This window comes from Palaemon carinicauda, chromosome 7, assembly GCF_036898095.1.
Source record: "Palaemon carinicauda isolate YSFRI2023 chromosome 7, ASM3689809v2, whole genome shotgun sequence".
Taxonomy (NCBI): domain Eukaryota; kingdom Metazoa; phylum Arthropoda; class Malacostraca; order Decapoda; family Palaemonidae; genus Palaemon; species Palaemon carinicauda.
Window position 1 is genome coordinate 2,110,328 of NC_090731.1, and position 21,732 is coordinate 2,132,059.

Below are 21,732 nucleotides of genomic sequence, written 5' to 3' on the forward strand. Positions count from 1 at the left end.
AAGGCTCACCTTCCTCTTCGCCATAGAGGCCTTCCTTCACCTGCGGTGAGGAGGCGCCTCTTTGGTTCAACATCTTCGATGCAGTCCCCCGCAGAGGAGCCTCTAGACCAATCATCCATCACTGCACCTGCATTGGTCCTGGACCTCTCTGCAGATCGTTCGCTATCTCCTTCGGTAGAAGGTCGTCCTTTTAAAGGACACGTCGACCTTCCACCCGACAGACCTGCCGAACTGCCATCGCCGTTCCTGCATGGGCCTAACAAGGCTCCATCCAAACGTGCTATTGCACGCCAACAACTTACGCGCTACGCGCCCACGAAACCTGACAAGCACTCATTAGTACCTCGTCAGGCCCCATCACTACGCGCTGATATTCATCCTTACCCTAACACAGGGCATCAAGAGTGTACGCGCCAACATGCGCATACACTGCAACAAGAGCATAGCTCCATCACACGCCATGCGTGCCCTCATGCGCACATACGCCCACGATCTCCTGCGCGCCCTGCGCAAACTGCATCCACACGCCCTGCGCTTACGCGCCAACAATCTGCTACGCGCCCGCGCCCATCTGGGCACCAACACTCACCTGCGCGCAAACTACCTGCGCGCCATAAATCTCCTGCGCACCAACATTCTCCTGCACGTGCGCATACGCGCCCAACATCTCACTCTCCTGCGCGCCATACTGAGCACCATCCTACATGCCAGGTAAAACCTGCTCGCCAACTTTCCACTGATAGCAGGATTTCTGGCAAGTCAGCCATGCTGCCTTCTCCCGCTCGCCAACCCATACCAACGCGCCAGCGCTCACCTGCGCACCAGCCTTCTCCCGCGCGCATCCACAAGGATATGCGCATGCTTGTCAATCCTCTCCTAGGGATGCGCGCCAACATTCTCCCGCGTGCCCCGCATGAATCCACTGCGCGCTAGGGAACTTTCTCCTGCGCGTGCGGCCTACGGCCGGCACAGACGTGCGCGAACACTTTCCCGCGTGCTCTTCGTGATAATCATGCGCGGCCACGCGCGCGAACCCCGATAACCTCTCTCGCGCGAGCGCCATTATTCTCCCTCGTGCGAGCGTCAATATCCTCCCTCGTGCGAGACTACACATCCCAAAGAATGACGTACGGCAAGGTTGCCATCGCCTCACTCCCCTCCCTGCAAGCGCATGCCACCACGCATTGTGGGAGAAGGGAACTTCCAGAGGGGTTGGGGATCCCAAAGCTACCACAGGCGAACCCACCAAGTATAGTGACTCCTCCCAGGGATACTTCAATCCCTGTCCCTTCAAGGGGTATGTCTGACAGCACATCTGTCAGCCAACAGCCCTGGTTCGGGGCCCTGATCAGAGCCATAGATCAGGCTTTCAAGCCTGTCCTCTCTGAATTGGGACACAGAACCATGGCTTCTTCTACCCCTTTGAAGAGAAAAAGAGTTGTTCCAGATGCGGTCACTTCCCCAAGGGCGAAACTGACTCCACGCAGACCTTCGAGGCAGGTTCCTTCTATTCCTCAGACTGCCTCTCCTTCTCTTTCAAATGAAGGTTTACCGTCTCCAAGGGAATCACGCGAGGAGAGAGACTCCCCCATCGCACCAATGGAAGAAACCTCTCTTCACGCCGAGGGGTCCACTCAGTCAGTGATTGAAAGGAACATGCCACCCTCATCAATGTTGGAGTCTTATATCTTTCCCAGGAAGGAGTCTAAAGACTCCAAAACATTGCCTAAGTCTTCCATGAGGACTAGGATGGAGCCAACTAGCCACTCAGGGAATGTCCGCGACTCTCCCCAAGAAGAGCCTTTGGGAATAGAAGGAGACTTCGCTGCAAGTTCTACAGCAGAAGGAGACCAGCAAGAGTCAGAACATGTGTTTTGGCAAGTTCTGACTCTAATGAGGGCCGTCAACGGGTTTTCCGACCCAGAGATCCCTCCTCGAGAGGGCAAAGACACGGTCTTAGACCGCGTCTTTGTTACTCAAAAGCCCTCTAAGACCAGTGCAGCCCTGCCCTGGTCTCAAGGTGTAAAGAGTACCAGGGACACGATCTCACAACAGCTCTCCGAGATGTCCTCCTCCAACCGTTCCAGTACCAAGAAGCTCCTCCCACTTCCTTGCGTACAGCAGAGGAGGTACTTCGAGATCCTAGAGGAGCCTTGTCTAGCTCTTCCACTTCACCACTCGCTGGAAGAGCTAACCAGGGGAATCCCTCTTGAGAGACTCTCCAACCGTCAGGTCTCATTTTCGGCAGCCGAGATCCTCAATCAGGAGAAAGTCGTGGACTGTGCTATGCAAGCCACGTGATATCTGGTTGGGGACCTTAGGTATCCTGATACGTTCTGAGGATTTCTCCAAGGAATGTACCAGGAAAGCTATGGAAACCTTCCTTCTCTCAGGTACTCCCACGATCAAGTATCTGGCCCACCAAGTCTCAAACCTGTTGGCGAATACCATCCTGAAACGTCGGGATGCAGTAGCTGAGAGATTCCATCAGAAGGTCCCTAGCGCCGAGATCAATAGGCTCAGACATTCCTCCATAGAGGGGTCTGTTCTATTCGAGCCTAAAAATGTGGAACATGCCGCTGAGAGGTGGAGGAAGTCTCATCAAGACTCCCTCCTTCATAGGGTTTTAACGTCCAAGCCCTATAAGCCTCCAGCACCACAGAAGTCCTGTCCAGTCAAGACCACTACGAAGACAACAGCAGCGAAGACCATGGTGTCTAAGCCCTTTCCTGTCAAAGAAAGGAATGGCAAAAAGTCTTCCAGGGGAAGCAAAAATCCTAGAGGGAGCAGCCGAGGCCGCGAACGCTAGGATAGGCAGTCCCCCTGCATTTCCACCAGTGGGGGTATGCCTACAAAGTTGCTCAAACAGGTGGGAGCAACTCGGGGCCGATTCCTGGACAATCTCCGTGATCAGTCTAGGATATCGCGTCCCTTTCATAACATTTCTACCTCCCCTGACTACGAATCCAGTGTCATTGAACTCCCTTGCCATGGGATCGGCAAGGGGGCAAGCCCTTCGGGCAGAAGTCCAGACCCTGTTGAAGAAGGGTGCTCTCCAAGAGGTCCTCGATGGGTCTCCAGGTTTCTTCAGTCGACTCTTTCTTGTAAAGAAGGCGTCTGGAGGCTGGAGACCAGTCATCGACCTCTCAGCTGTGAACAAGTTTGTCAAACAAACTGTTCAGCATGGAGACGGCAGACACGGTCAGACTAGCAGTAAGACCGCAAGACTTCATGTGCACACTAGACCTAAAGGATGCGTACTTCCATATCCCAGTCCATCCGTCTTCAAGGAAGTACTTAAGATTCAGCCTAGACAACAGAATGTACCAGTTCAAGGTGCTGTGCTTCGGTCTTTCCACAGCACCCCAAGTCTTCACCAGAGTGTTCACCCTAGTATCATGTTGGGCACCCAGGATTGGCATCCGTCTCCTCCGTTCTCTAGGCAACTGGTTAATCCTAGCAGACTCGGTGTCAACCCTTCTTCAACACCGAGACAAACTTCTGAGACTTTGCCAAGATCTGGGGATCATGGTAAATCTCGAGAAGTCCTCACTGCTTCCCAATCAAAAACTGGTATACTTAGGCATGATTATAGACACCACTCTCCACAAAGCCTTCCTATCAGATGACAGGATAGCAAGGCTGAGGAAGGTCGCAAGACTTATTCTCAGACGAGAAGAACTTCCAACCCAATAGTGGTTACATCTCAGTCACCTTTCATCGCTGGCCCGTCTCGTTCCCAATGGTCGCCTCAGGATGAGATCCCTCTAGTGGTGACTCAAGTCCCGGTGGAATCAAGTGGACGACTCCCCGGACATCCAGATACCCATGGGACCTGCGGAACTGATGGATCTCCAGTGGTGGGTGGCAGACGAGAACCTACAAAAGGGAGTGGATCCTCTTGTCCTCCCCCCAGATTTGATGGTGTTTTCGGACGCTTCAAAAAAAGGGTTGGGGGGCCCATGTGCTGCACCACACAACCTTAGGCCTCTGGTCAGAGTCAGAAAAGTACCTCCACATAAATCTCCTAGAGATGAAGGCCGTTTTTTGGCCCTTCAACAGTTCCATCATTACTTGGCAAGTCACTCTGTGGTGGTGATGAGCGACAACACCACAGTAGTGGCCTACATCAACAAACAAGGAGGTACTTTTTCGCAGCAACTATCCCATCTAGCATTAGAGATACTGAGATGGGCCGCAATCCACTCGATACCACTATCGGCATGCTTCATTCCAGGCAAAAGGAATGTGCTCGCCGACAACCTGAGCAGAGTATCTCAGTGAGTACCGAGTAGTCTTTGAATCATCTAGTAGCCAACAAAGTCCTGACTTTGTGGGGTTCTCCGACTGTGGACCTCTTCGCAACGGCCCTGAACTTCAGGCTCCCGCTGTACTGTTCCCCAGTCCCAGACCCCAAGACTCTCTGGCAAGATGCTTTCCAACAACGGTGGACAACATCGACGTTTACGCCTTTCCCCCGTTCTGTCTGATGAGGAGGGTACTCAACAAGACCAGAACATCGGTCAATCTTTCAATGACCCTCATAGCTCCGCTATGGCATCATGCAGAATGGTTCCTGGACCTTCTGCAACTCCTAACGGAGCCACCAAGAGAACTCCCTCCACGACACAATCTTCTCAAACAACCACATGCCAACATCTTCCACAAATCCGTAGGTTCACTGCGGCTTCACGCCTGGAGACTATCCAGCATCTCCTCTCTGAGAGAGGATTTTCGCAACAAGTTGCGATTAGGATGTCTGGACACCTGCGCAGGTCATCCGCAGGGGTCTACCAGGCGAAGTGGCGAGTCTTCTGTGGTTGGTGTCGTGGAAGGGGTATCTCTCACCCAGATGCCACTATTCCAGCAATAGCGGAGTTCCTCGTGTATTTGCGTGAAGAAATGCGCCTTTCAGTCTCGGCAGTGAAAGGCTATCGCTCAGCCTTAAGTCTGGCCTTCAGGCTCAAAGGAATGGACATTTCCTCATCGCTAGAACTTTCTCTATTCATACGTAGTTATGAACTTACCTGCCCTCAGTCGGAAGTGAAACCTCCCCCATGGAACGTGGTTCGAGTTCTCAGGTCTCTTAAGAGACCTCCGTATGAACCAGGCATCAGATCGCCACCTAACCTGAAAGACTGTATTCCTGCTAGCTTTGGCCTCGGCCAAGCGAGTCAGCGAACTTCATGGTCTCTCGTATGACATTGCTCATTTAAGGGGATGGGGGGAGGTAACGTTCAGCTTCGTCCCTGAGTTTATTGCTAAGACTCAGAATCCAAGAGTAGCGGATCCTCGATTCGACTCCTTCCGGATTTCTAGTCTCCGTACTATAACAGATGACCCAGACCATCTCTTACTATGTCCAGTGAGGAGCTTGAGGCTGTACCTCAAGAGAACAGCCGCAGCCCGTCCTCGTGTGCCTGCACTATTCGTCAGCACAGGAAGGACCAAGAGGAGGGTCACCAAGAACACCATCTCAGCATGGATTTGCAGGGTCATTGACCTGGCACTGAATCCAGACCCTCCTCCGTCACGTCGCCCCAGAGCACATGATGTCAGGGGCATAGCTACGTCCCTGGCCTTCAAAAGAAACTATTCAGTGACGCAGGTTCTTCAAGCTGGGGTGTGGAAAAGACAGACCACGTTCACATCCCACTACCTGCAAGACGTAACCCACAGGAGACTTGGTGCTTTTTCTATCAGTACTGTGGTGGCTGCACAACAGCTGGTTTAAAACCTCAAAGTCCTTATTGGACAAGTAGCAGAAGGTTTAGAGCATTGTTACCCGGTTTTAGTCTGCATGAATGAAAAGGTTTGACTGGCCCTTATTCTTTTCTTCATCCTCCCCTCTCTTGGGGAAAGCAGCATCTTGGATTCTCTGCATAGCTTACCTCAAACCACTGCAGGTAAACCATGTTTCCTTGTGTTCCTAGTATTAATATTAATACTGTTACGTCCCCATACCGTGACGAGGTGGTATTGGGAAAGTCCTAGTTACACAGTTTTTCCTTCTAAAGAACTTCAGAACAACTTTCTAGGACGAGTCACACTTCATACCTTCACACACAGCTTGTGTAGGCCGCAGACCTTGCATAGCAAGGTTCTAGCGAGGTGCAGGGACTCCTTATTTCTTGGGTGCTTACACACTCAAATAAGGAGTCCCCGGGCAAAGCCAAAAGCCAGACTGGCTGGGATGTCCATCATTCCTAATGGGTGAGTCACCCCTATTAAATAGCGTGGTTTGTATTCCAGTTACGGAACAAATGACAAATTCGGAGATAATTTGTATTTTTCCTAACTATACAAACCTTAGCTATTTAACCAAACTTGCCCGACAGCCCTATCCCCCTTGAAGTCCTACCTCCAAGCAAAGTGAGCTCAAGCACAGGTGTGTGAGAGGGGTTGGGTAGCAAGCTATCCTTCCCTACCCCCGCTAACTAGCGGTGTGGGTAGTAAACCCTCGTTAAAAGTTAATGGCTCGTCATTTCAGCTATGCCGAACGTAATACCCCTATTAAATAGCTAAGGTTTGTATACTGTACTTAGGAAAAATACAAATTATCTACGAATTTGTCATATTTGCATAAGTTTCATGATATATTTATGTTTGAGAGTACAGTCTTGGGACTTTTTGCTCATAGGTAACTGCTGAGGAATTGATGGAGCTAGCAGCTAAAGCTGGAGAAGTTTGTTATCTGCGTCTTGTTTATGGTTGTCCATTGAATCGATGACGAATACTGCTTCCTTAAATGATAACTGGTGATGATGATTAAATTAATGTTGTTGTCGCTGATGCCATTGTGCGTGACTGTGCAGACCAATCCTAGAACCACAGATTCTACCACACATCTGGCAGGTTCCTACGCATCCTACAAACCCTCGTTCTTTATTTAGAGATATTAAAGTTGGATGATGAGCAGCTATCCTACCACCGATTGGAAAGGGGCTCCAATTGTAGACTACTCACTTTCGTTTTGGCCACTTTCCAGTACTGTACGCATGTACAGACAGCTCCTGACAAAAATTTGTAATTTTTTTTCTCTTTTGCTGTAAGTGATGGAGAAGAAGTAGTTGTATGGCTAGGAAAAATACAAGTTACTTTTAAAATGTTTTATTTTATTATTGTTAACTGTAGCTTTTATTATGTTAGCCGAGTGTCATTTTTTTCTGTTAAGCCTACTACTCTATGTTTAAGTTTATTCTGGTTCTTTTCCTCCATAGTGAATTAGACTATACTGTAGCTATTTTCCTCTTGTTGGAAATTTTGTGCAATATTGTACAGTGTTGAATCAACTATTATCACAAACAGACAATGCGTGAAAACTGGCCGCACCCCAGATATGAATAAAAGAACCCCAGTCCACAATGGTAGTGCAACAATTGCCCTAGGGGGGAGGCCAGGCAGTTACATCCTACTGCAGGGGGTGCTAAAGATCTAAGAACTAGAAAAGGCCACCTTAGAAAATAGAACCTTGCAACATATATATATAAGCTAAATAAATTAAGCTTAACTCTGCATGAACTTGAAGGTGTTAGTTATATTTGCAATTGATGAGAGTTGATTTGTGTGGGAATGCGTGATTTTTAAGGTAATGGCCTGATACAATAGTAGTTTGTTCCAACACGGAGTACTTACCTCGAACTACTGTCTTAGGAGTGTCTGGGATCTCCTCCCAACCGACCAAAATTTTGTGTAGTTTACCCTACCTCCGTTTTCTATGCGGGGGAACCTCTGGCGGAGTGATACGCGCCATGAGGCGACCCGGGGTCAGAGAGCATGCTCACTCGGGTCTTGACCTCCAGCAAGTTTTCTGGTCGCGTCGTGATATCTTGCTGCGCTGTCCTTACCCAGTGCGACCCTTTGTGTCCCACGCTAGCCTGATACAATAGTAGTTTGACTATCTCCCATTTTGAAGTCCTTATCAACGTCAATGGAAAAGAGAGAGAGATGCTTGGGTCATTTTAAAGTAAAACGGGTAGAATTAATGTGATTTTCGTAATGGAGAAACAATTTTCAATTGTTCACTTTTTTATTTGGATTATTATTTGGTGAAGCTGGAAGATAATCCAAATAAAAAACCTCCAGGTTTGTATTACGGGAAAAATACAAATTATCTTCAAATTTGTCTTTTCTTGTGTCTGTAGCAGAAAAGTCATATAAAATATTTTGACAGATTTTATCAAAACTATTTAGACTTTACATTCTATAAGTATTTATAGGATTTTTTCTTTCATCTTAACATTATTATACGTTACTATAGTGTTTAATAGTTGAATTGACATTGTTTCTCTTTCCAGAGTGAACAACCGTTCTACCACTGCAATTATCAAGCCCTAAACCAAGAGCAACGAGGCAGCGCAGTGAGAAATTGAGGAAGCCATGAGGAGAGTCAAAGAGGCCCAGAACTTTATTGCATCGGCCATTGACCCCCGTCATGTCTTTCTTGGACTCCTCCAAGGATGAAAGATCACGATTTAGATAACGGTAAGTCTCTCTCTCTCTCTCTCTCTCTCTCTCTCTCTCTCTCTCTCTGACTCCTGAGTTTTTATGTATTGATGCAGAATGATATCAGAGCTAGTTTCCAAGGTGAGTTCTCTTTGCCACCATGAGGGATCCATTGTCTTGCCTTTTGACTATCTGTTTTAATATTGCATAGCTAATGCAGTTCTCTAGCTACTGATCTTACTTGATGTCTTTGCTTTTCACTATTTCCTCAAGGAACATCTAATTTATAGCACAAAGTATGGGATGTCCGAGTGACCTAAGTGTAGAATAGACATAATGATATAGTGAAACCTCGAGATACGAATGTTTCTTTATACAAAAAACTCATTTTACGAAACGACATACGAAGATTTCTACGCCTCGTATTACGAAAAAATACTCAGGATACTAAATGAAATTTGTTGTAAATTTTAAGATCACGTTACATGTAAAACATGACTCATTCTGTGAGAAAATCATCTTACGAAATCCACTCCAAAAAGAATTAATTTTGTATCTTTGGGTATTAATGTGTTTGTTATTTTCTCTACTCAAAGTATTGGTATCTCTCTCTCTCTCTCTCTCTCTCTCTCTCTCTCTCTCTCTCTCTCTCTCTCTCTCTCTCTCTCTCTCTCTCTCTGTATTTTAGTAAGGTCACAGTAATAAAGTTGTGCTATGCTTGGCAGTGTATGAATTTTAAGGAGCAAGCAAGCCTTGGATTCATTGGGCGTCGAAAATCAAATGTAAAGAAACATTTAGGGAACAAATAGACAATAAAATGTCTTCTAAGTCTTTCTATTTGAGGAACGAAAAATGGGGAGGTTAAAGAGTTTGGAATTAGCCTGACAAGTCAGGTAATATAAACCACAATGTTTTCAGGTTAATTTTACTCTCCTTCCAAATACCACAACATTTCTGAAGTTCTCATCTTGTCAGTGTATCTGATATGATTATTTGTAACAAATTGGATCTGCAAAGAAACAGGTACTTGAGCCTATAAGTGTAGTCTAGCTTAAACCTTGAAAGGTTTAATTAGTCTAGCCTAACCTAAAGAGGTTTCGGTAGCCTTGCCTTTGAATCGCATGCCATTCTTACCCTAAAATTAATCCTAGATATGTCTAATACTGTCTTTTGTATTAAAAGTAATTTATACGATCAAACTTACATGGACTAAGACTTCCTGAGTAGCTTACTACTTGGACAAGTTAATAAAGTGAATTACTTACCATGGTTCTAGTGGACCCCAATATTTTTTCAGACTTGACAGTAATAGGAGGGCTTAGAAGCCCTGTAAAGGTAGAATTTTGTTGACGAATTCCACAAAATTGATAAGGCAATATGTTCTCAATCTGTATCATCTGTAGTGTGATTACAGATACATTATATCTACTGTACATTTGTAGCTTAATGTTATTGGCCACTTTGAGCCTACTCAGGGCATAGAGGCTTTCAAGGCTAGCTAGTATGCTACGATTGGTACAATTCTAGATTTGTCACTAAATTCATGAGGTGATATTAAGGTTTTCAAATTTCTTAACTATGCTAAGAATACCTCAGTACCTGGTAATAAAAGATACTCTTCTTTGTTGGCTTCTGTATGTTTGGGGCTTGACGTGTCAAGCAGCTCAAATAAGGGATTTTGACAAAGGAAACAATCTATTTCTGGGCGAGGGACCTGTGTTGCCCAGTGAAATGCTCCTTAAAGCACCATTTCTATGGTATAAATACTGCTAAATATACCAGAGAAAAAAGTTGCATGGAATGCCAGGAATATACCCAGCTCGCTCACCCTTATAGGGTGTCGGTATAGTAACTGGGGCGTGTTAAAACCACTATCAGAGGTCCCTTACCAATTAGTCTTCTCCTTTCTCAACATCCCCCGTTACTACGAGGTGCCGTTCTATGGGATTTTATCAGATCCTTTGTTATCGAAACTACTCCTACCTCGAGACATCTCTTGGAACTTGGATGGGGTTCGTAAATTCTTTCCTTTAATTAGAAAAAAGTCTCAATTGTGTTTAAGGACTTTTAACGTTAGAGATCTTTCTGGTAGCTCTTGCATTCTGGCAATGTTATATTTTCAATATTAAACTTACCCGATAATCATGTAGCTGTCAACTCCGTTGCCCGACAGAATTCTATGGAGGGATACGCCAGCTATCACAATACTAGAAGGGGGTGTATTTACCAGCGCCACCTGTGGCCAGGTACTCAAGTACTTCTTGTTGACACCTCCTCAATTATTCCTCTGTCGTGCTTCCGGCAAGACGTTCTGGGATACGCTTATGTTCTTGGAGTATTTTCACGACTTTGGTGAAGTATTTCTCTTTGATTTCGGCTGTCGCTTTACTGGAAACTTCTATATTAGCTTAGTTAGCTTTTGGAATTAATTTGATTAATTATGGTGACGAGAGAGTATGAACTCTCGTTCACCTTTCAATGGCCGACCCTTCCCTTAGACGGAAGTGTTGGTGTCTAAGAGAGTATAGACTCTCTTTCTTAATTTTGCTTAACAAAGTTATAGATTTATTTTATATCTCTCCGCCTCTTATAGGCCTCTTCGATTAACTTCCTTTTATTATAAACTCATTAAAATCAGAACGTTCAACTTGCATAAGATAAAGGACATGATTTTTATATTTGTTTATATTCGACCTTCCTAATAGTAGGCGGTCTTTTACCGAAGTTAATAAATTTTGAGCCCGTCATTTCGGTTTTACCTGTTAACATATTATGCTATTTCCGCCACAGAGTTTGAAAGATTTTCTTTGACAGTCTCGTACTGTTTTCAAAGTTGAACTAACGTTTTGTTTTGTCTCTGCAGTTGTTGACGTTCAGAACGTTCAACTTGCACTCTATCGTTACGATAGAGAAAGAATGTTCACGGTTTCACGTTGCAGTAAGAGTAACCGTGTCTAGCGTTTTGTTCATTCTTTCTTAACTTAATGGTTTTGATCCTAATAAAGGAACTTTTCAGTTTTTTCCTTTAACAATAATATGTTTTAACGAGATATATGATTGGGCTCTTCTCTTCTCTCAGGTTCTAAGTCAAGAGAGAGAGAGAGAGAGAGAGAGAGATAGAGACGGAGGGAGAAAGAGGATAAACGTTTCATTCAAGCCTGCCAGGCGTACGAGTAACGTCGTTATCGTTTTTGCTCTTCTCCCTAGTCTCTTTAGGGGAAGAAACTAAACGTTTCTAGAGTGATCTAGTGTTTAGTCTCTTTCCAACCACTGAATTATCTTTCATTAGTTTTTTCTGTTACATTGTAATTCTGTTTTCGCAATTACTAACTTTGAGAAAGGATAGAATTGCGTATTTCAGGTACAAACCACTTAAAGTTTCGAGTTCAGTGAAATAAGTGCAAACAGAAATCAAAGTGATAAGTGATTAGTGCGTGAGGGTACTTTTGTGCGCGCCAGTCGTCCTCCCAGTCCGGGACCTCTTGCAAGCTCCCAAGCCCAGGGGAGAAGCAATGTCGAAGGGCATAAGGGTTCAGCAGGCCTTGATCGGCGCACAGAAGTATTCTCGGTGGTTGTGGGCATGTCTTACCGAGACCGTCACTCCCACCCGCAGACGATTGAGCCCTTATTTTGCTCGTCTGCAGAAGAGATTAGGGGAGAAAATAAAGGCAGAGTAACGCTGGTCTCAGGTCTCAAGACCTCTTAAACGTTAAGTCCAGACCTATGCCAGACGTACGAAGTTAAAGTTCACAACCCGAATGCAGTCATTGGGTTAGCTCTGACTCTCCTCAGTCATCAGTTGATTACACTCCGCCTAAGAGGAGTAAGGTTCTGCCACAACAGATCTCTGCTGTTAAGGCTTTACCTCAGCAGAACTTAGTGTCTGCCGACCCCAAGTTAACTCTACTGCAGTCCATACAGTCACAACTTTCGGTCTTGATGCGTGAGTGTCGGGCTGAGAGTGTTGTGCCTCCGCCTCCGCCTACACTCCCCCCCCCGCCTATGATCGCTCCGCCTGATCACAGTACCACCTGCCAGGCGTACGATGTTGTGAACTCTTCTACAGTCCATGCAAGCACAGCTTTCGGACTTGATGCGTGAGTGTCGGGCTGAGAGTGTTGCTCCTCCGCCTCCACCTACACTCCCTCCACCTACACTCGCTCCGCCTGATCACAGTACCATCTGCCAGGCGTACGATGTTGTGGACTCTACTACAGTCCATGCAAGCTCAGCTTTCGGACTTGATGCGTGAGTGTCGGGCTGAGAGTGTTGCTCCTCCGCCTCCGCCTACACTCCCTCCACCTACACTCGCTCCGCCTGATCGCAGTACCACCTGCCAGCAGTTCCACCTGCCAGGCGTACGATGTTGAGCCACGTGCTGAGTTTGCTGTTCCCTGTGGTGTTCAGCCTCCGCCTTCCTTAAGGCAACCTTTACATTGGGATCAGGAGGATTATACCTCTCTTCCTCCGCCTCCACTTGCTGCTCCACCAGTGATGCAACACTCGGTTGAGGTACAACAACCTCTCCCGTCCATGAGTCAGTCTCCTCAGCTCTCGCTGCAGCGAGCTCAACCCTCCACAAGGCAAGCACCACAACACCTTAGCCTTGCGCCTCAGGAGCCTCAGCTTGCGAGACATTTACCTTGTTCTGCGCAGCCTCTTCCTCATCGCGCTCCGCTCACACCACAGGAACTGGAACTTGCTACTCCGCTTCCGCCAACCGCTCAGCAAGCGCAACCCTTGGGTTCAACCACTCATGCTAGGAGTCAGCCTCCTCCACCCATGCGCCTTCCTTCTGCTTGTCTTTTATTCAGCCTTTGCAGACTGAGCCTCAGGTGTTCCCTCATCGGAGTCTTGAAGAGGAAACCACAACTATTGTTGTTCCAGCTCGTTCTGACTCTGCTGTTCAGCATACCTTACCTCATTTTCATCCCATGGTTTAAACCCCATGCAAGCATGCATAAAGCACTCTAGCACTGGTCATGGAATTTCTGAGAAATGTTAAACGCCATGCACACGCTCTGCTTTCCTTACAGCAGGCTCTGCTTACAGCAGGCTCTGCTTACTACATGCTCAGCATACAGCATGCTCTGCATTCAGCATGCTCTGCATACAACATGCTCTGCATACAGCATGCTCTGCATTCAGCATGCTCTGCATACAACATGCTCTACATACAGCATGCTCTGCATACAGCATACTCTGCATACATCATGCTCTGCATACCTTACCGCATGCTTCTCAACACATCTTGGGTTGTTGCCAACTCACTAGACTGTCAAGCAGTTTCATAACGTTGCCTTCTAGTCTGCTGCTTTTGCACCAGTGAACCCTCACTCAGAGAACTTAGCTTTTCTAGGATAAGGTCCCTGTAGATGAGAAAGTTCTTTTCTCCCTCCTTCTGATATTCCCTTGAGGACTCTGTCATTTGGAGGGAGCCTTTAGCTGCCTAACCTCTTATGGACTTTTATTTAAGCATAACATGCTTACAGGGAAGGTAATGGTTCCACTTCAGCCGCTAATCCCGTCGGTTACCACACCTGCTCCCATAGACCTTGAGCTGTGTTGCATGACATGCAGTCCAAGCTTAGTCCTTGTTAGAGGATTTTTTGTTTACGGAGTCAATGTGTCACGGGGAAGACGTTCAACAACCAACAGAAGGGACTTGTTGTGACGCAGTGCGGCAACCTCAGCAACCCGTTAAGGAGTTGTCTGTACGACCCAGACAGTCTAGACAGATTCGGGTTGTCACTGTACTTCCTCGCTTGCCCATGATTGACAGTTTACAGACTGTGCAGCAGTATCATGATCTTGTGTCCGGCTCCGTCAGACGACTGGCTTTTAAGAGCTCCCACAAGTCGTCGCTGTCTGGAGATTTTCAATGGACTATGGATCTGACCAAGGAACTGGGCCTCCTGGTCAATTTTGAGGAGTCTCAGCTCGTTCCATCCCAGACCATTGTCTCCTTGGGTATGGATCTTCAGAGTCGAGCTTTTCGGACTTGTCCGTCGGCCCCAAGGATCTTCCAAGCCCTAGAATGCATCCAGAGCATGCTGAGAAGGAACCGATGCTTAGTCAGGCAGTGGATGAGTCTAACAGGGACACTTTCATCGCTGGCCCTGTTCATCGAGTTAGGGAGACTCCACCTCCGCCCCCTTCAGTATCATCTAGCTGCTCACTGGATAAAGGACATGACGCTAGAGAAAAGCTCAGTTCCTGTTTCCGAAGAGATGAGGTCTACTCTAACGTGGTGGAAGAACAGCATTCTTCTCAAGGAAGGTCTACCATTGGCTGTTCAGACCCCCGACCACCGTCTCTTCTCGGACGCATCGGACACGGGCTGGGGTGCGACACTGGACGGACAGGAATGCTCGGGAACATGGAATCAGGAGCAAAGGACACTTCACATCTATTGCAAGGAGTTGTTGGCAGTTCATCTGGCCTTGATAAACTTCAAGTCCCTCCAGCTTAACAAGGTGGTGGAGGTGAACTCCGACTACACCACAGCCTTGGCTTACATCTCCAAGCAGGGAGGGACTCATTCGAGGAAGTTGTTCGAGATCGCAAGGGACCTCCTCATTTGGTCAAAAGATCGAAAGCTCACGCTGGTAACGAGGCTCATTCAGGGCGATATGAATGTCATGGCAGATCGCCTCAGCCGGAAGGGTCAGGTCTTCCCCACAGAGTGGACCCTTCACAAGAATGTTTGCAGCAGACTTTGGGCCCTGTGGGGTCAGCCAACCATAGATCTTTCGCTACCTCGATGACCAAGAGGCTCCTCTTGTATTGTTCTCCGATTCCAGACCCAGCAGCAGTTCGCGTGGATGCCTTTCTGCTGGATTGGTCCCATCTCGACCTGTATGCATTCCCGCCGTTCAAGATTGTCAACAGGGTACTTCAGAAGTTCGCCTCTCACAAAGGGACACGGCTGACGTTGGTTGCTCCCCTCTGGCCCGCGAGAGAATGGTTCACCGAGGTACTGCAATGGCTGGTCGACGTTCCCAGGACTCTTCCTCCTAGAGTGGACCTTCTGCGTCAACCTCACGTAAAGAAGGTACACCCAAACCTCCACGCTCTTTGTCTGACTGCCTTCAGACTATCGAAAAACTCTCAAGAGCTAGAGGCTTTTCGAAGGAGGCAGCCAGAGCGATTGCCAGAGCAAGGACGACATCCACTCTCAGAGTCTATCAGTCTTAATGGGAAGTCTTCCGAAGCTGGTGCAAGGCCAATGCAGTTTCCTCAACCAGTACCACTGTAACCCAGATTGCTGACTTCCTGTTACATCTAAGGAACGTAAGATCCCTATCAGCTCCTACGATCAAGGGTTACAGAAGTATGTTGGCAGCGGTTTTCCGCCACAGAGGCTTGGATCTTTCCTCCAACAAAGATCTACAGGACCTCCTTAGGTCTTTTGAGACCTCAAAGGAACGTCGGTTGTCCACTCCAGGCTGGAATCTAGACGTGGTCCTAAGGTTCCTAATGTCATCAGGATTTGAACCGCTCCAATCAGCCTCTTTTAAGGACCTCACATTAAAAACTCTTTTCCTCGTGTGCTTAGCAACAGGTAAAAGAGTAAGTGAGATCCACGCCTTCAGCAGGAACATAGGTTTCACATCTGAAACGGCTACATGTTCCTTGCAGCTCGGTTTTTTGGCTAAAAACGAGCTTCCTTCCCGTCCTTGGCCTAAGTCGTTCGAGATCCCAAGCCTGTCCAACATGGTGGGGAACGAACTGGAGAGAGTACTTTGCCCAGTTAGAGCTCTTAAGTACTATCTTAGAAGGTCAAAACCATTACGAGGACAATCAGAAGCCTTATGGTGTGCTATCAAGAAGCCTTCTCTACCAATGTCTAAGAACTCAGTTTCTTACTACATCAGGCTTCTGATTAGAGAAGCAAATTCTCATCTGAAGGAAGAAGACCTTGCTTTGCTGAAGGTAAGGACACATGAAGTGAGAGCTGTGGCTACTTCAGTGGCCTTCAAACAGAACCGTTCTCTGCAGAGTGTTATGGATGCAACCTATTGGAGAAGCAAGTCAGTGTTCGCATCATTCTATCTCAAAGATGTCCAGTCTCTTTACGAGTACTGCTACACCCTGGGTCCATTCGTAGCAACGAATGCAGTAGTAGGCGAGGGCTCAGCCACTACATTCCCATAATCCCATAACTTTTTAACCTTTCTCTTGAATACTTTTTATGGGTTGTACGGTCGGCTAAGAAGCCTTCCACATCCTTGTTGATTTGGCGGGTGGTCAATTCTTTCTTGAGAAGCGCCAAGGTTAAAGGTTGTGATGAGGTCCTTTAGTATGGGTTTCAGCCCTGTATACTTTAGCAACTTTGAGTTGATTCAGCCTCCCAAGAGGAACGCTGCGCTCAGTAAGGAAGACGATCTTATTAAAGGCAGAGTAACGGTTCAAGTCGACTTCCTTACCAGGTACTTATTATTTCATTGTTATTGTGGATAACTGATTATATGAAATACGGGATACTTAGCTATCCTTTAGTCTTGTACACTGGTTTTTCACCCACCCCCCTGGGTGTGAATCAGCTACATGATTATCGGGTAAGTTTAATATTGAAAAATGTTATTTTTATTAATAAAATAAATTTTTGAATATACTTACCCGATAATCATGATTTAATCGACCCTCCCTTCCTCCCCATAGAGAACCAGTGGACCGAGGAATAATTGAGGAGGTGTCAACAAGAAGTACTTGAGTACCTGGCCACAGGTGGCGCTGGTAAATACACCCCCTTCTAGTATTGTGATAGCTGGCGTATCCCTCCATAGAATTCTGTCGGGCAACGGAGTTGACAGCTACATGATTATCGGGTAAGTATATTCAAAAATTTATTTTATTAATAAAAATAACATTTTTCCTCAAATGGAGCTATGGGTAAAAATGACCCCTTTAACAAGAGTTTTAGGCAAAGAAGGATTTCAACACTAAAAGTCTACCTTGACATTTCCAGTTTCCTGCTCTCAATTCCTTCATTGAGTACAACCTGGATGAAAAGACTTTTTGTTAAGTCAGTAAAAATGTCATTGTCTAGATCTAGAGCAATGTTAAGAAACTGTTTTGCTTTTTGCATAATAGAGCCATCTCTTTTTTTTTTTTTTTTAGTGAAGACTTTGATTATCGGGTGCCCACTATAATCTAGGTGGCGACTTAGTTTTATCATTATCAAAGGTAACAATGCCTTTTTGAAAGATGCAAATTCCTTTGGATGCAGGCCAGTTTTCAGGTCCTTTGGGTGCTACATGGGACATCTTAAGGAGATCTATCTTGTGTAAATACTCCCTTTGATGGTATGATGTTGAATTTTTGGGAAACAGGGATACACTTAGTTATGTATAAGAGAAATACCTGATTATTTGTAAGCATTTTTCTTAGAATTCTGCTTGCCTGGCCTCTCTCGCAAGGGATGTCCTAGACGCTCGGACACTGAATCTCACTCGTAATGTTCCCACTGACGGTAAGATTGCTAAATGGTGTCTTATTTTGCCCATCACGTGAAAAGAATAACCAGATTGTCACTATCCTTGAAGCTGCAAAGAGTTTTGTATCAGAATTGTCCTTTTTCTTTCGATATCTGCGTTTTCCTTAGGTGGGTTTTCACTTTACTTGTAGATTTACAACCATCTATTTTTAGCTTGAGAATATTGGATAAGATTTATTGAAATAAAGCAATTTTTTCAAAGAATTATTATTTCAATATTTACTCAATATTCATATAAAGAGCTTCCCACAATTTAGTGGGCTGATAGTCAAAGTACAGTACAGTATTGTAAAGCTGAATTTTCAGAACAGATGCTATTTACAAGACCCCTGTCGGTCGAAGATTGCAATCACTCGGGACAGACTAGCTTAAAAACCCTGTAAGATGTTTGTTTCTTTCGTCACGCTAGTGATAAAAAATTGGGGAAGTACTGTATTGAAATGATTTTTAAATCGAAAACTTGATTTTTCATAAAAGGGTTGGGTTTAATCATGTGAAATAATGTTAGATTTGATAGCTTCCCATTCTAGAAGTATGTTTGATGGCAATATGTTAACATGCTAATTACAGCTGTTGAAAATGTATTTTGAAATATATTTTAGTACTTTTTGTACTTACAGTATATCCATATACACAGAAGGAAGTAGGTGACGATTTTATTTTAGGCCTTCCATAATTCGACGAAGAATACGTCGAAAGTCGGAAGATTACTCTACGTCGTATTCTCGTTCTTTCATAGAACACGGTCGCACTCTAGACGACGTTCAACGTCCGGGTCCAGAAGTTCTAGGTCTAGGAGGACAAGATGGAGGTCGCGTCGCAGGAGTCGCTCTCGATTATGCTCCAGGTTGATTATATACCAAGTGTTCATCTATGGTTTTATGTATGCGTGTTTATGAATAGGTAAAAGCAAACCTTTCTGGCCAGGTTTTCTTTATTTCAAAAAAGCTTCCCGAACATTATTGCTGTTCCTCCTCCTCTGGAAGGGACAGCCTCAATCCCTGAATGGATGTAGGGGGAGGAAGAGCAATCGACTTCAGTTAGTATTGAAAGACTTGATTTGAATGTAGTTCGCTATTAAGATGTTATTGTTACAGTACAACATAGTAATGGCCATTTTGGAGGTTTTCTGTAACCAGTCATGACAAAGCTCTACATAGACTCAAATTAAAAACGGCCTTTATTTTATGATGCATATGTGGTACTGTATAGTTTACTGTGTATTATACTCACAATATAATACACAGTACGCACACAGTAGATATATCTAGATATAATATCTACTGTGCGCAAATCTTGTACCATAATATACATACATACATATACCAAGGGACTTCCCCCAATTTTGGGGGGTAGCCGACATCAACAAATGAAACAAAACAAAAAAAGGGGACCTCTACTCTCTACGTTTACTTTTGGTAAATCCACAAATAGTAATCTTTTAGTTTATATTGCATAAAAGTGTATGAAAGAACCAAACTGCGAATAGGAGAACAGGAATTCTTTATATTTTTCATTTTATTTATTGTCGAAGATAATTCTTTGGGAGCAGACTAAAATATAGTAATATTCAGTCACTTGAGGTGATAATAGCACACACTCTCCCTCTTCCTGTTACTCTCTCTCTCTGGGTCTGGGAGGGTGGTGATGGTGGGAGATTCTCTTTCTCTCTCTCTCTCTCTCTCTCTCTCTCTCTCTCTCTCTCTCTCTCTCTCTCTCTCTGGGTCTGGGAGGGTTGTGATGGTGGGAGATTCTCTCTCTCTCTGGGTCTGGGAGGGTGGTGATGGTGGGAGATTCTCTCTTTCTCTATCTCTCTCTCTCTCTCTCTCTCTCTCTCTCTCTCTCTCTCTCTGGGTCTGGGAGGGTTGTGATGGTGGGAGATTCTCTCTCTCTCTGGGTCTGGGAGGGTGGTGATGGTGGGAGATTCTTTCTCCTGTCACTCTCTCTCTCTGGGTCTGGGAGGGTGGTGATGGTGGGAGATTCTCTCCTCTCTCTCTCTCTCTCTCTGGGTCTGGGAGGGTGGTGATGGTGGGAGATTCTTTCTCCTGTCACTCTCTCTCTCTGGGTCTGGGAGGGTGGTGATGGTGGGAGATTCTCTTTCTCTCTCTTTCTCTCTCTCTGGGTCTGGGAGGGTGGTGATGGTGGGAGATTCTTTCTCCTGTCACTCTCTCTCTCTGGGTCTGGGAGGGTGGTGATGGTGGGAGATCTCTCTCTCTCTCTCTCTCTCTCTCTCTCTCTCTCTCTCTCTCTCTCTGGGTCTGGTAGGGTGGTGATGGTGGGAGATTCTTTCTCCTGTCACTCTCTCTCTCTGGGTCTGGGAGGGTGGTGATGGTGGGAGATCTCTCTCTCTCCTCTCTCTCTCTCTCTCTCTCTCTCTCTCTCTCTGGGTCTGGGAGGGTTGTGATGGTGGGAGATTCTCTCTCTCTCTGGGTCTGAGAGGGTGGTGATGGTGGGAGATTCTTTCTCCTGTCACTCTCTCTCTCTGGGTCTGGGAGGGTGGTGATGGTGGGAGATTCTCTCTCTCTCTGGGTCTGGGAGGGTGGTGATGGTGGGAGATTCTTATTTTAGTAGAATTTTGTTCCATTTGTTTTTTTTTTCGATGCCACAACCTTTTTTTCTAAAATATTAGAAAAAAATTCCCTCTGAATATCATTCAGAAAATGAATGGCAGCTGGTGAGCACTGGACAGTGGCCGGGCTTCCGACTTCCCTTTCTTCTATTTTCTGTTATTATTATTATTATTATTATTATTATTATTATTATTATTATTGAAACTAACCACCCATTTCCAATTCACCAATCAAAGCTGTCCTTCTTAATTCAACCAAAGATATGTTGCCTCGTTTCAATTTCTGTTTCATACCCGTAAAACTTATGTTACCAAATGAAAGATGAATTCATCACTTTTAGAATTATTTGGATGAATTATGTTAGACAAATTGTTTGGGACGATGTTGAAACACCTATGACCTTTTTGGCCCTGATTGCAAACAACTAGAGTTGACTAACTACCAGGTATTTAATAATGTTCCTTGGTCTAGACCATTCTTGAGGTAAGATACACCGTTATGTAATAAATGTTGACATATATAGAGATAAGTAGATCTTCTCTTACTGTATCTTAAACTCATCATAGATAAGCAAATAAAAACTATAAAATCTTGCAAACGCTTGGAATTACTCAGAGAAAGTTTGGATGTACTCCGTTACTTACAACTTAAAAATGTCCAGCTTAAATGAACTCTCTCTCTCTCTCTCTCTCTCTCTCTCTCTCTCTCTCTCTCTCTCTCTCTCTCTCCTAACTATTGCCTTTTGTGGCTATAAAACCCCTTGCTGGCAAAAAGCGTAAGGCACAAACTAAAATCAAAATAAAGGAGTAAAGTATGATTTCATAGACCCATAAAACTTATTCAAATTTCACTGTATATAATAAAAAAGAACATTGCAATAATTTTCTCTTCTAAAAGAATAATAGTGTCAATTCATTAATTACCACAAGTGACTTATTTAATCAATGATTTGAGAAAGAAAGAAAATCTAATTTTGGGAAATATAGAAAAGTGATCAGTGAGACTAACGGTCGACATCGGAAGAGGAAATACTTTCAACGCTTTGTTTAAATTATTATTATTATTATTATTATTATTATTATTATTATTATTATTACGTACTCCAAAAGGAAAGCAGTTACTGTGTTTAGGTATTAGTTCTTAATGTGTTTTTAGATTGATCAAAAATTAAATTTCAATAATTTCGAGAGAGAGAGAGAGAGAGAGAGAGAGAGAGAG

General features: G+C 45.1%; 1 long non-coding RNA gene across 3 annotated transcripts in view; it reads left to right on the plus strand.

Moving 5' to 3' along the window:
• Positions 1-21,732, plus strand: part of LOC137643802 (uncharacterized) — a 75,277-nt gene that overhangs the window by 12,645 nt on the left and 40,900 nt on the right. For all 3 annotated transcript variants that reach the window (XR_011045074.1, XR_011045073.1, XR_011045075.1), the window contains exon 4: positions 8,298-8,484. This is a non-coding gene — a long non-coding RNA (uncharacterized lncRNA). The remainder of the gene's footprint in view (positions 1-8,297; positions 8,485-21,732) is intronic.